At 40.6% G+C, this 14,431-nt stretch overlaps 1 protein-coding gene across 1 annotated transcript in view; it reads left to right on the plus strand.

The window, feature by feature from the left end:
• LOC126235386 (protein jim lovell-like) overlaps positions 1–14,431 on the plus strand; it is an 844,450-nt gene that overhangs the window by 495,251 nt on the left and 334,768 nt on the right. Inside the window, exon 3 of the mRNA XM_049944108.1 lies at positions 10,561–10,580. The gene's annotated coding sequence lies outside the window, so the exon portion shown is untranslated. The remainder of the gene's footprint in view (positions 1–10,560; positions 10,581–14,431) is intronic.

Raw genomic sequence — 14,431 nt, forward strand, 5'->3', positions numbered from 1 at the left:
TCTGAGACTGGTTTGATGCAGCTCTCCATGCTACTCTATCCTGTGCAAGCTTCTTCATCTCCCAGTACCTACTGCAACCTACATCCTTCTGAATCTGCTTAGTGTATCCATCTTTCGGTCTCCCTCTACGATTTTTACCCTCCACGCTGCCCTCCAATGCTAAATTTGTGATCCCTTGATACCTCAGAGCATGTCCTACTAAACGGTCCCTTCTTCTAGTCAAGTTGTACCAAAAGCTCCTCTTCTCCCCAATTCTATTCAATACCTCCTCATTAGTTATGTGATCTACCCACCGAATCTTCAGCATTCTTCTGAAGCACCACATTTCGAAAGCTTCTATTCTCTTTTTGTCCAAACTATTTATCGTCGTTGTTTCACTTCCATACATGGCTACACTCCATACAAATACTTTCAGAAACGACTTCCTGACATTTAAATCTATACTCGATGTTAACAAATTTCTCTTCTTCAGAAACGATTTCCTTGCCATTGCCAGTGTACATTTTATATCCTCTCTACTTCGACCATCATCAGTTATTTTGCTCCCCAAATAGCAAAACTCCTTTACAACTGTAAGTGTCTCATTTCCTAATCTAATTCCCTCAGCATCACCCGACTCAATTCTTCTACAGTCCATTATCCTCGTTTTGCTTTTGTTGATGTTCATTTTATATCCTCCTTTCAAGACACTGTCCATTCCTTTCAACTGCTCTTCTAAGTCATTTGCTGTCTCTGACAGAATTACAATGTCATCGGCGAACCTCAAAGTTTTTATTTCTTCTCCATGGATTTTAATTTCTTATCCGAATTTTTCTTTTGTTTCCTTTACTGTTTGCTCAATATACAGATCGAATAACATCGGGGAGAGGGTACAACCCTATCTCACTTTCTTCCCAACCGCTGCTTCCCTTTCATGCCCCTCGACTCTTATAACTGCCATCTGGTTTCTGTACAAATTGTAAATAGCCTTTCGCTCCCTGTATTTTACCCCTGCCACCTTTAGAATTTGAAAGTGAGTATTCCAGTCAACATTGTCAAAAGCTTACTCTAAGTCTACAAATGCTAGAAACGTAGGTTTGCCTTTCCTTAATCTTTCTTCTAAGATACGTCGTAAAGTCAGTATTGCCTAACGTGTTCCAGCATTTCTACGGAATCCAAATTGATCTTCCCCGAGCTCAGCTTCTATCGGTTTTTCCATTCGTCTGTAAAGAATTCGCGTTAGTATTTTGCAGCTGTGACTTATTAAACTGATAGTTCGGTAATTTTCACATCTGTCAGCACCTGCTTTCTTTGGGATTGGAATAATTATATTCTTCTTGAAGTCTGAGGGTATTTCGCTTGTCTCATACATCTTGCTCACCAGATGGTAGAGTTTTGTCAGGACTGGCTCTCCCAAGGACTTCAGTAGTTCTAAACTACTTAAACCTAACTAACCTGCCCGAGGCAGGATTCGAACCTGCGACCTTAGCGGTCGAGCGGTACCAGACTAAAGCGCCTAGAACCGCTCGGCCACAGCGGCCGGCTCTTGGTTTAAACATGCTGTTAGGAACGAAGTGCATTTTGCTTCCGTAACTATTATTTTCCCCCCATGAACCATGGCCTTGCCGTTGGTGGGGAGGCTTGTGTGCCTCAGCGATACAGATGGCCGTACCGTAGGTGCAACCACAACGGAGGGGTATCTGTTGAGAGGCCAGACAAACATGTGGTTCCTGAAGAGGGGCAGCAGCCTTTTCAGTAGTTGCAGGGGCAACAGTCTGGATGATGGACTGATCTGGCCATGTAACATTAACCAAAACGGCCTTGCTGTGCTGGTACTGCGAACGGCTGAAAGCAAGGGGAAACTACAGCCGTAATTTTTCCCGAGGAAATGCAGCTTTACTGTATGATTAAATGATGATGGCGTCCTCTTGGGTAAAATATTCCGGAGGTAAAATAGTCCCCCATTCGTATCTCCGGGCGGGGACTACTCAAGAGGACGTCGATATCAGGAGAAAGAAAACTGGCGTTTTACGGATCGGAGCGTGGAATGTCAGATCCCTTAATCGGGCAGGTAGGTTAGAAAATTTAAAAAGGGAAATGGATAGGTTAGTTAGATATAGTGGGAATTACTGAAGTTCGGTGGCAGGAGGAACAAGACTTTTGGTCAGGTGAATACAGGGTTATAAATACAAAATCAAATAGGGGTCATGCAGGATTAGGTTTAATAATGAATAAAAAAATAGGAGTGCCGGTTAGCTACTACAAACAGCATAGTCAACGTATTATTGTGGCCAAGATAGACACAAAGCCCATGCCTACTACAGTAGTACAAGTTTATATGCCAACTAGCTCTGCAGATGATGAAGAAATAGATGAAATGTATGACGAGATAAAAGAAATTATTCAGGTAGTGAAGGGAGACGAAAATTTAATAGTCATGGGTGACTGGAATTCGTCAGTAGGAAAAGGGAGAGAAGGAAACATAGTAGGAGAATATGGATTGGGGGCAAGAAATGTAGCGTTCTCGCTTCCCACGCCCGGGTTCCCGGGTTCGATTCCCGGCGGGGTCAGGGATTTTCTCTGCCTCGTAATGGCTGGGTGTTGTGTGCTGTCCTTAGGTTAGTTAGGTTTAAGTAGTTCTAAGTTCTAGGGGACTGATGACCATAGATGTTAAGTCCCATAGTGCTCAGAGCCATTTGAACCATTTTTTTTTTTTTGGAAGAAATGAAAGAGGAAGCCGCCTTGTAGAATTTTGCACAGAGCATGACTTAATCATAGCTAACACTTGGTTCAAGAATCATAAAAGAAGGTTGTATACCTGGAAGAATCCTGGAGATACTAATAGGTATCAGATAGATTATATAATGGTAAGACAGCGATTTAGGAACCAGGTTTTAAATTGTAAGACATTTCCAGGGGCAGATGTGGATTCTGACCACAATCTATTGGTTATGAACTGCAGATTGAAACTGAAGAAACTGCAAAAAGGTGGGAATTTAAGGAGTTGGGATCTGGATAAACTGAAAGAACCAGAGGTTGTAGAGAGATTCAGGGAGAGCATAAGGGAACAATTGACAGGAATGGGGGAAAGAAATACAGTAGAAGAAGAATGGGTAGCTCTGAGGAATGAAGTAGTGAAGGCAGCAGACGATCAAGTAGGTAAAAAGACGAGGGCTAATAGAAATCCTTGGGTAACAGAAGAAATATTGAATTTAATTGATGAAAGAAGAAAATATGAAAATGCAGTAAATGAAGCAGGCAAAAAGGAATAGAAACGTCTCAAAAATGAAATCGACAGGAAGTGCAAAATGGCTAAGCAGGGACGGCTAGAGGACAAATGTAAGGATGTAGAGGCTTGTCTCACTAGGGGTAAGATAGATACTGCCTACAGGAAAATTCAAGAGACCTTTGGAGAGAAGAGAACCACTTGTATGAATATCAAGAACTCAGATGGAAACCCAGTTCTAAGCAAAGAAGGGAAGGCAGAAAGGTGGACCGAGCGAGGTGGCGCAGTGGTTAGCACACTGGACTCGCATTCTGGAGGACGACGGTTCAATCCCGTCTCCGGCCATCCTGATTTAGGTTTTCCGTGATTTCCCTAAATCGTTTCAGGCAAATGCCGGGATGGTTCCTTTGAAAGGGCACGGCCGATTTCCTTCCCAATCCTTCCCTAACCCGAGCTTGCGCTCCGTCTCTAATGACCTCGTTGTCGACGGGACGTTAAACACTAACAACCACCACCACCACCGCAGAAAGGTGGAAGGAGTATATAGAGGGTTTATACAAGGGCGATGTGCTTGAGGACAATATTATGGAAATGGAAGAGGATGTAGATGAAGACGAAATGGGAGATAAGATACTGCGTGAAGAGTTTGACACAGCACTGAAAGACCTGAGTCGAAACAAGGCCCCGGGAGTAGACAACATTCCATTAGAACTCCTGACGGCATTGGGAGAGCCAGTCATGACAAAACTCTACCATCTGGTGAGCAAGATGTATGAGACAGGCGAAATACCCTCAGACTTCAAGAAGAATATAATAATTCCAATCCCAAAGAAAGCAGGTGTTGACAGGTCTGAAAAATTACCGAACTATCAGTTTAATAAGTCACAGCTGCAAAATACTAACGCAAATTCTTTACAGACGAATGGAAAAACTGGTAGAAGCGGACCTCGGGGAAGATCAGTTTGTATTCCGTAGAAATGTTGGAACACGTGAGGCAATACTAACCTTACGACTTATCTTAGAAGAAAGACTAAGAAAAGGCAAACCTACGTTTAAGCATTTGTAGACTTAGAGAAAGCTTTTGACAATATTAACTGGAATACTCTCTTTCAAATTCTGAAGGTGGTAGGGGTAAAATACAGGGAGCGGAAGGCTATTTACAATTTGTACAGAAACCAGATGGCAGTTATAAGAGTCGAGGGGCATGAAAGGGAAGCAGTGGTTGGGAAAGGAGTGAGACAGGGCTGTAGCCTCTCCCCGATGTTATTCAATCTGTATATTGAGCAAGCAGTAAAGGAAACAAAAGAAAAATTCGGAGTAGGTATTAAAATTCATGGAGAAGAAGTAAAAACTTTGAGGTTCGCCGATGACATTGTAATTCTGTCAGAGACAGCAAAGGACTTGGAAGAGCAGTTGAACGGAATGGACAGTGTCTTGAAAGGAGGATATAAGATGAACATCAACAAAAGCAAAACGAGGATAATGGAATGTAGTCGAATTAAATCGGGTGATGCTGAGGGAATTAGATTAGGAAATGAGACACTTAAAGTAGTAAAGGAGTTTTGCTATTTAGGGAGTAAAATAACTGGTGATGGTCGAAGTAGAGAGGATATAAAATGTAGACGGGCAATGGCAAGGAAATCGTTTCTGAAGAAGAGAAATTTGTTAACGTTGAGTATAGACTTAAGTGTCAGGAAGTCGTTTCTGAAAGTATTTGTAAGGAGTGTAGCCATGTATGGATGTGAAACATGGACGATAAATAGTTTGGACAAGAAGAGAATAGAAGCTTTCGAAATGTGGTGCTACAGAAGAATGCTGAAGATTCGATGGGTAGATCACATAACTAAGGAGGAGGTGTTGAATGGGATTGGGGAGAAGAGAAGTTTGTGGCACAACGTGACTAGAAGAAAGGATCGGTTGGTAGGACATGTTTTGAGGCATCAAGGGATCACAAATTTAGCATTGGAGGGCAGCGTGGAGGGTAAAAATCGTAGAGGGAGACCAAGAGATGAACACACTAAGCAGATTCAGAAGGATGTAGGTTGCAGTAGGTACTGGGAGATGAAGAAGCTTGCACAGGATAGAGTAGCATGGAGAGCTGCATCAAACCAGTCTCAGGACTGAAGACCCCAACAACACAACAATAACAACAACTATTATTTCTTTATATAATTCCTTTCTCTTCTTTTCTTTCTTTGAATCTGGTTATTGAACGCGATGCCAAAGACAAATAGCTCAGATAATGTTTACATCTTCCATATTGTTTAAACCAGCAGTGAGCACGTTAAATTAGCCTACAGAAGTTAGCAATCAATGCTCATTCATGTCGCTGTTGGCTAAACCAGTTTGGATATTTATGTCATTCTCAATAGCGCTTAGCCGATAGCTTCGTCAGTATGTAGAAGGCTCGTTCATCTCCTCAGGTTTATCGCCCAGTTTCTCCCAAGTTACAACAAAGAGGAAATGGCTCACAGAAGTGAAGCATAACAGCTACTGCGCCCGTCTGCTTTAGCATTTATTTCTACTCAGGGGGCGTAGTCGGTACCTGTTTGTGTGTGCCTTGTTCTTCTAGTAGTCTACTCCGCTAATGCTCTTTCGAATGAATCGCTGTTTCGTTCTACTAACTCCCTTTCCACTGCATGTTGTTCCCCAGACTACAAAAAATGCGTTGTTTCTTAAAACAGAGTAAAGGAGTCAAAATTTTTCGGATTGGTATTTTAGCCTGTGTCTCCTTAATACGAAGCTAGCTGTAACCTCCAGTGTTTGGTCTTCTGTTCCAGATATTTCACCAATATATCTAGATGACATGGGCCTTTCGGTGCCACGTTAACAAATAATCCGGAAAAAAACTGTGTGAGTCACAGTCGGATCTAATGGTGATTGAAATTAACTAAAAAAATCAGACGAGACGCCAAAGTATAACAGTAATACTGAATATCCGCAGCTGCGATTGATCCTCAGAACATTTGCTGAAAGAAATGCAGTGATTGCTATGCACAGAATTAGAAATGACGATATACAAAACTAAAATGAGGATGTCGAAGAGTTTTGGAACCGAAAATAGTAACTTGCTAACCATCAAAATTCGGAAAGATACACTAACACAGGTTAGCAGTGCTCATAAAGTAGATGCGCTCCTTATCACTACTTCAATATGATCTTGGTTTTAATTTTTTACTTACGTTATTCAGTCAAATTTTTTACAGCTGCAATAAATATTCGTCTGTCTCTTCTGAAGATTCCAAGCTTGGTACGCAAATTTACGTTACCAGAGACTTCTTGTAGTTCCACAAGTGCCACTGAGATAAACAGGCCTGCTTACAGTAAAAATTGGTTCTCTGATGTATCTGTTCCATTATCTAACTGTAGAATGAATATGTCTCCGATCTTTTTGAATATAGTTTTCGTTTACTATTTTCCATCAATTACAGTCGTCCTCATATAGCTGTATGATAGGAGAATGATGTAAAAAGCCCAAATTTTACCCATGTGACCATGTTGGACTTAGTCTCACTGTGTGACGTAAGTCACACACTCTTCTGTCTGTTCTTTTGTACGGAACTGTAAGCACAAATTTTTAAGCGCACGATTTAAGGCGGGTAGTACGTGGGATCTCCTTCTCTCGGCACATACCAAAAATAAGGAAACTAAGTAATTTGAAAGTATGAGATTTTAATTTACTTTTATAATAAGAAAAATACCGTATAATACTCTTGAACTTCGCTATTTCTGTTGTTTCTGAACATATCAACCCTTGGAGCATTCAACGCTCACCGATATAACGCTGCGTAGAAGGCAAATGACGTACGATATGAATTACGATGTATGTTCCTGCGCCTCCTGACATGGATGTAAACCTACATAAAAATACCATTGAAAATGTAAACTCAAAGTGATAAAACAAGGAAACTTCTTAAGGGGAGGTTCTTCTTGAGAGGCACGAAAAAGTGGTGAAGTTCAGCATTTTTTTCTACAAGGATTGTTTTTATTGTAATGGAGGCTTTACTACGTTATTACACATACATTCGTGCCTGAAAGAATTTTTTTATCTCATAAACTAAAATTAGCGGCCGCAGCCCTCGCGGTTTATCCTGGCTTGCACAAAGCGTTTCACAGACTCGTGATTATTTCTGAAACCCATAAAAACAGAAAATTCTTAAATTAGAATGAGTTTTGGAGGCCATCACGATGGGGTTTTGAAAAGTACCTTAAAAAATGACAGCTTTTTAAAAAATGTATCAATTTCTTGATTTTTTTTTGTAAGTTCAAATGTTAAAAAAAATATTTAAAATTCAGACTAAAAAAAGTTCTCGCTAAGGCTCTTGATTCAAGTACCTTTCATTAAAAAAAAAATGAAGCGCTTAATCTGTCGAGGTTCGAGAGCGCTTCACGCGCTGAGAAATGTTGTTTTGCGAAAAACGGATGTAAAGTTTGAAGTACTGAGATTCGAAGACCATAGAGGCGTCCTTCCTCTGCTCCAGACATGCTCTGATTCTGAATTTGGTGCCGTATTTTTTCGATTCGGAGTCTTGTAACAAAATTAGACATTTCCTGCTCCGCGACGGCCACGTACTTTATCAGATAACTTCGCAAAGTTTTCCCCATTCGTCCCTATGACGATTCCTAACACGTTCATGGTCTCCGGAATAGATAATTAACATTGACTGAGAATAACTGCAACTACGAATGATGCTATTTCAACTGTTTTTGCCCAAAGATGAGGGTGTTTCGGTACCAGTTTCCAAATGCACGCGTTGAAGCTCTCGTTGGCATTTTACATATTGACACCGGTGCAGGTTTTAAGTAAATCTTCACTGTACAGAAATTCGTATACACGTCGATCTTGAAATAATTCATCGAGCTCCTACAGCTGGCTATATTTCGATCGGCACGTTTAACACACTGTAATTTTTAAGATACTTTCACAATCGGAAAATTATTTTCCGGTAATAATCTGTACGCTTCAGGGATGTAAACTGCGTAAAAAGAAGTCCACTTTTTCATCACTCTCGACCAGAACCTCCTCTTAATAACAGAGATTTTCTGGATTTTATCCAAAATTGCACTGTCTTAGTCATACTCACTCCCAATCATATTTCACTGTATTAATATTTTATCGTTTTATTATGAATCGTGAGAATGGGGCGTGGAGAATGATAAACATCAGCGATTCGTTTAAATCAATAGCAAATAAAGATGTTGTAAGCGTTATCGGGGGACTGGGCTGCAGACAGTACCTATTAATATGGAGTGATAAAAGATTAGCGTTTAATGTACCGCTCATATGTATGTCATTGTGCGCGGACCAAAAGCTTTGAAGGAGACAAAAAAGAGGTAGAAAACGGTCGTGATCCTTAGGAGTAATCTCCCAGAGTTCCTTTCAAATGATTTAGGGAAGCCACGAAAATCTGAATTGAACAGTACTGGAAAGGATTCGACAACCATTCTTTCAATGCCCAATGTCTTAAATATAGAGATATCTCGCTGATCAGCGGGTAAGAGCACACCATGTTGAGGCCAGAGTTGGACAACCTCGGATGTAAATAATTAGTATAAATTCTGCGTCTGCCAAATACACAGCAACATGAAGTGTCAGAGCTAAAAAAATATAACGGATTTACAGAACCAATGATCTTAATGAAAAGAAATGACAGAGAATCGTGCGTGCATACGCCGTGCGAGTCCCTCGCGGCGACTCTAGCCGTTTCCAGTTTGTGGTGTAACGAACAACTAGCAGCCTCCCCGCAGTGCAGACACGTGCCGTAGCAAACCTGTTCCGCAGCTGGGAGTTTTACCTAAGCATTTCGGAAACGATATAAATGGTGATTTTGTGGAAAGAGAAGCCGTCCAGTAATAGCAATGCAGGCCTCGTACGGGAATATCGGACCCGTAGACTGTGCTGAGTTGCATCCATTTTAGTTCATACGACATGTGAACACACCCAGCAGAAGGGTGACTGACCCGAAGATCACTTCCTGAAAGGAAAAAAAGAACACGTATGTGCTGCTTCTCATTACAATTAACCTGTGAGCAGGGTTCTCGTTTAGAAATACTGCCCGCTCTTCCGCGACAACGCCCGAGTCTTCTAGCTACCGGGCCGTTGCGCGTCCGTTTCTCATTCGCCTTGCCACCGAACACCTGTCTCGGACGGCAGCGTGCGTGGCGTGCGCTGACAGCTTCTCTCTGCACTCCATCTAGCCTCACATCTTCAGCTGCCACACCTCTTCCCATCTGGACGACATCCGCTGACAACGAGTTCGTGAGCGGCCGAATTAACGAGAAGGGATTTCAGCGTCGGCTCTGGGAACAACTGCGTCCTCGTAATGACATGTCAACGGAATGCTGTCTCTGTTCTTTGTGTGCATATTTTCTGCTCTGGCAGCATGGGAAACATCGTTAGTCGCTGCCAAACCTGAACTTATTGAGAATATTCTGCGATTATACTTAACAGTAGGTTTAACATTGGCATAGTTTCCCACATTCATATAGTCGCATTCTGAACCTAGATTACTCTTTGCCCAAACAAACCAAAAACGGTAGTTTCCAGGAGACATTATCTGATCCTTAACAGTGTCAGTCGTCATTAAAAGCATAAAGCATTAAATTAACTCAATACATTCATTAACATGATTAGATGTGTGCTTTACCAAAAAATGTGCTGTAAATGGCATTAAAATTGTATATACTTTTTTTAAAATTTCTCCACTCTGAATAGTTTTAATCAAAGACTTTTTCGTTGCATGTTCTTGTTGATATCCAGCAGCATTTTCTCTGGAATTCTTTTTCTTCTGCTTCAGGGTTTTACTTTTCAGTGCAACTTGACATTATTGATGTACGAACAGATAAATCTCTTTTGACTATTGTTTAAGTTTATTTCGTAACCCCATCGTTATGGCTGATTGAATTGTATGAGTATGTTGCTTCAGGTCATTAACTCAAAACCTTCGTTACCCACAGTTGCATTAATAACATGAAAAAGTTTACTTTGCATATATTAATGAAGTGTGGTTACCTTCAGAGGCCAGAGTAATCTATTTTAAATGGAGATTAAGTGGAGGACATGTACAAGACAGAGTCAACAACTCCTACATTGGCTGCAGATAATGTGTTTCTACATACATTATCTTCTGAGGAAGACAGTTTTAAAACCGTCGAAACCATTGTCAAGATTAATAAACCTTTATTTTACAACTGGTTGACTGTTACTTCTAATCCACTGAAGCTTCTGTATGTACAGTTGCTAAAGCCCAGCCGTGTTCAAGACCTTGTTTCTGAATGCTATTAGATAAGTATCAAACACAAACTTATTTTACGTAGAACTTTTGTTTATATTAAACTTCTGTTCTCTGTTTCAGCACGTCAACGAATGCGTGAGGTGAGTCCCTACTGCATCCTATAACTACACCTGAGTGTCGGCTGTAGCGCTGAAACTGAAGTGATTCATATTTCTTATGTAAGTAACTCTTTGTTTTATAGCAGTCAGAAGCCAAGCTCGTAAGAGCAAGCCACTACATTGACATCAATCTGTCTGCCAATATTCACCCACTCTCAAACAATATTCAGTGGACGCTTACAAGCAAATAGGATTCTTAGTACAAAGTAGGGATAAAGGAATCAAACACGTCCGCAGATGTATTTCTGGTTACTCTTGTTATAATGGACGAGGAAAATCGTTTATTTTGTAACGAAACTACTAAATTCTGCAGTATCGTGTGGGATACGGCTGTGAACTCTCTGACGGATCCGCTCAGCGCGTTGGATTCAACAATGATTCCTAGACTGATAGTAACTGAAACGTTCCTCCATGTTCGTCGTCTAGGAGCTTCCGTGGCGTCTGGTGAAGTCCTGTAGCGGCTGCAGCCAGTCCACGAAGCCCTAGCACTAGACAAATCACGCGACATATTGCTCTGTAGACTCCCACCCAAACGTCTGTTGGCGGACCTGAATTATTTCTGGGCCCTGCTGCAGCTGCTCTATATAGTCAAATAAGAGTCGCTTGCCTCGCTTATACCCGTGAGACACGCTTAAAACACTCCCTTCTTGTATAACACTACTCAATGCTGTGAAGTCATCTGGCTATCTTCAAAGGCTCCCAAGTCCGATCACTGGATTGGACAACAAACGCCGCAATCACTATACCGACACCAGCCGGTTTCTCCCATCTCTTTTGTAAACAACACTGGAAAACCGTCTAAAGTGGCTGCGGAAGGTTAGGTACTCCGAAAGAAATAGCCGTAGATCTAGACGCTTCAACAGACACCTACATAAGATCGAAAATACTGATAGCTCGTAATTCTGATAACTCTTTTCTTTAATGCACCGATTTCCCTCAAAATAAAATATATAGCGCCCTTCATAAGCCTGATGGTAGCACAGTCCCAATTACTTCTTACATTTATTTTTGAATGAGAAAGTTCCAAGTAAGCTTTCCGTCTGTCTTTAGTTCCATAAACATGAAGTGTTCGGATTCTCTGATTATTTGATCACTCAGTGCGTAATAAAACTGTACTTACAAATTTTAAGCACTATGTTTTGTTGTAGCTAAATGATAACTGCTTTCCATAAGCCACGAAATGCTTTTACCCACTATTTTACTCGTATTTGTATTTATTTCATGCTACTTAATTACTGTTGTCTCATAAAAATTTTGTGAGTCGTCTCTTAGATCATTGGAACACATTAAGTGGAATTTGACCTAAATGGGATCTGTTACACCTGAACTTGAATGGGAGGCTCCTGCCGCATTACGCTCATTGCTAAAGCACCTGTATACGGAATTCTATGTCCATTGATGGGTTCAGTGTTATTTTGAAAATCACACTAAAAAAAGTCTTACATATTAGGGGAACAGCGGTAGATATTGATTTGCAGATACTTTTCTAAAAATTATCAGTATACTAAGTGTTGTAGATCATACAAGATGTGCTCTCATTCCCTGCGTAACGTGATCTTACTGTGACATGTTTATCCCGTACCTACTCCCCGTCCCCCTTCCCCCCACGCTATTACAATACAGCATATTTACAAATCACGAAGTGTTCAACTATTTCTGCTTGAACAGAAGTCGTATCTGTTACGTTTAGAACAGCTATTGAGTTCTTCAGTCCGTGTCCGTTGCGCATTCCGTACAAACATACAGGAATATTTCAGTTACTTTTAAAATATCATAAAGCAGCGTCATAAGTGGCAATAATGTTATTCCTAGAGAGTGGCCTTGTATTCGCGAAGCGAATATATTTTCGTGGAACATTCTACTGAAAGAGTCTTGTGTTCTTTGAAACGCTGCTTAGCTCCGCGTCATTTCTAAAGCATTCGAAAATCACACAGAATGAATCTCAGCAGAGAAGTGTGAGCTGTTTTGAAACTTCCCGGCAGTTTAAAAGCGCGTGCTGGACCTGGACACGAAACTGTTACCTTGCCATTCGTGGTCAGTGCTCTTGCCGACTATGTCCAGGTCAGAAAGTCAAGGTTCTGGATTACAGTCTCGGTGCAGAACACAGTTTTAATAATCCAGGTAATTTCGTTGCTGTAACAGACTCTACAAAGTTACTCCTTGTTTGGGTCTTCTGGCTACATAGGTGCCTATATATTCGCAGATACCCAACGATGAAATCTGATATGGTGTTTTTGTTACGTTTCCTAACTAGACATACGGAGTCCGTCACCTATTAATTAGCTAACATTGACACTCTCTGGAAAATACTATAAAGTCTATTTACTGGATCGACTATCGTTAACAACGAAATCGTGGTCAGTTAAACGCCACTGAATTCCTTACCGTAACTATTTCACTGGTAGTGAAGCCATTTACCTCATGCATCTTGTCGACTTCATTACCTTCTTCACTGGCTGCAGTAAAACAAGGGCACATACTTTTTCCAGGCTATAAACAGTTGTCACGGAGGTATGCAAGACAGAATTAAAAGAATTAAAACAATGTAAACAAAAATTCACCTCGGAGTGTAGGTCTTCAATGAAGAGTTCTATACATCATACCATCCTGTCGATTTCAGAGTTATTTTATATTTTTTAATTTTTTTTTCCATATAATGTCGTTGCGAATCCTGAACTCCTGTAAGCAAGAATCAGACCCCCCTTCCCTCTCAGAAAGTGAGAAAGAAAATTTTGTGCCGCAAATACTGTACCGAGCAACCAATCAGGCTGTACAGAATTCTGATTAACTTCCTCCAGTCATTAGGAGGCAAGAGGAGAACATTTGGTGAAATAAGATTCTTGATCATTAGACTGTGCTCCAATATTTTTGGTCAGATCCAAAAAATGGAGAGGTCCTGTTGATAATGTTTACAAAATACTAATAACGAATCGTAAATAGAGCTTAATTCTTGGCTGATAGGTACCGACAACAGGAGCCAGTTCGATGTTAACATCAAAACCGTCCTTAGTGCCACAAGAAACAACCTGAAGTACCCAACATCAAGTTACCATCACGGATAAGTAACTTCTGAATGCCTCATCTGAAGATCAGCCTGAACCGGCTGGAAAATAAGTTTATGGAAATAACGAAGTAATTCGCAAGAGATTGGTCGCAGTTATCTGTGTTTACATGCAACTAAAACAAAATTCCCTCTGTAATGTGGCTCTTCATTGCTACGTATTCCATGATTTGTCCTCAGACCGGACTTAAGTTATTACTCTGAAGTGAGTTGACTCGAAGGACACATCCACTTAGCTGAATATCTTTATGTTGGTCTCTTTGTCTTCGTTGGTGGTACGATAATGCCTGCAGGTTTTCTTCCAGCGTGGAGGAAATTCAGTGATGAATGGATTATAAAATCGGGTAATTCTCGAAATACTGAACGAAATGAAGTATCTGAACTTTAACACATTGGTTTTCTGCAACATTTCACATATAACGACGGCACAATTTAAAAAAAAAAAAAAAAAAAAGAAACCATCTGCCGCCTGAGAAAGCGGTTCGATCTCCATTTACCACCACCTCCAGCCAAGTCTCCACACAATCAACAAGAACAGAGATGACACAAAATGCAAAGAGTTTATGTCTTTGTCACAGGCAACCGATGGTACGTATTTAGCAGAATTAATAGAACTGAATTTACGAAGTTTTATCTTAAGTCTTCGACATTGTTTTCTATACACGGAATATGAATATTTAGGCTTGAAATAATTGTTTTTTATTTACACATTTTAATTTTGTTTATGTAAACGAAGATATCGATACCCACAGGTATCGTAGGATTCCTAATG

Source organism: Schistocerca nitens, chromosome 2, assembly GCF_023898315.1.
Source record: "Schistocerca nitens isolate TAMUIC-IGC-003100 chromosome 2, iqSchNite1.1, whole genome shotgun sequence".
In the NCBI taxonomy this organism is placed as follows: Eukaryota; Metazoa; Arthropoda; class Insecta; order Orthoptera; family Acrididae; genus Schistocerca; species Schistocerca nitens.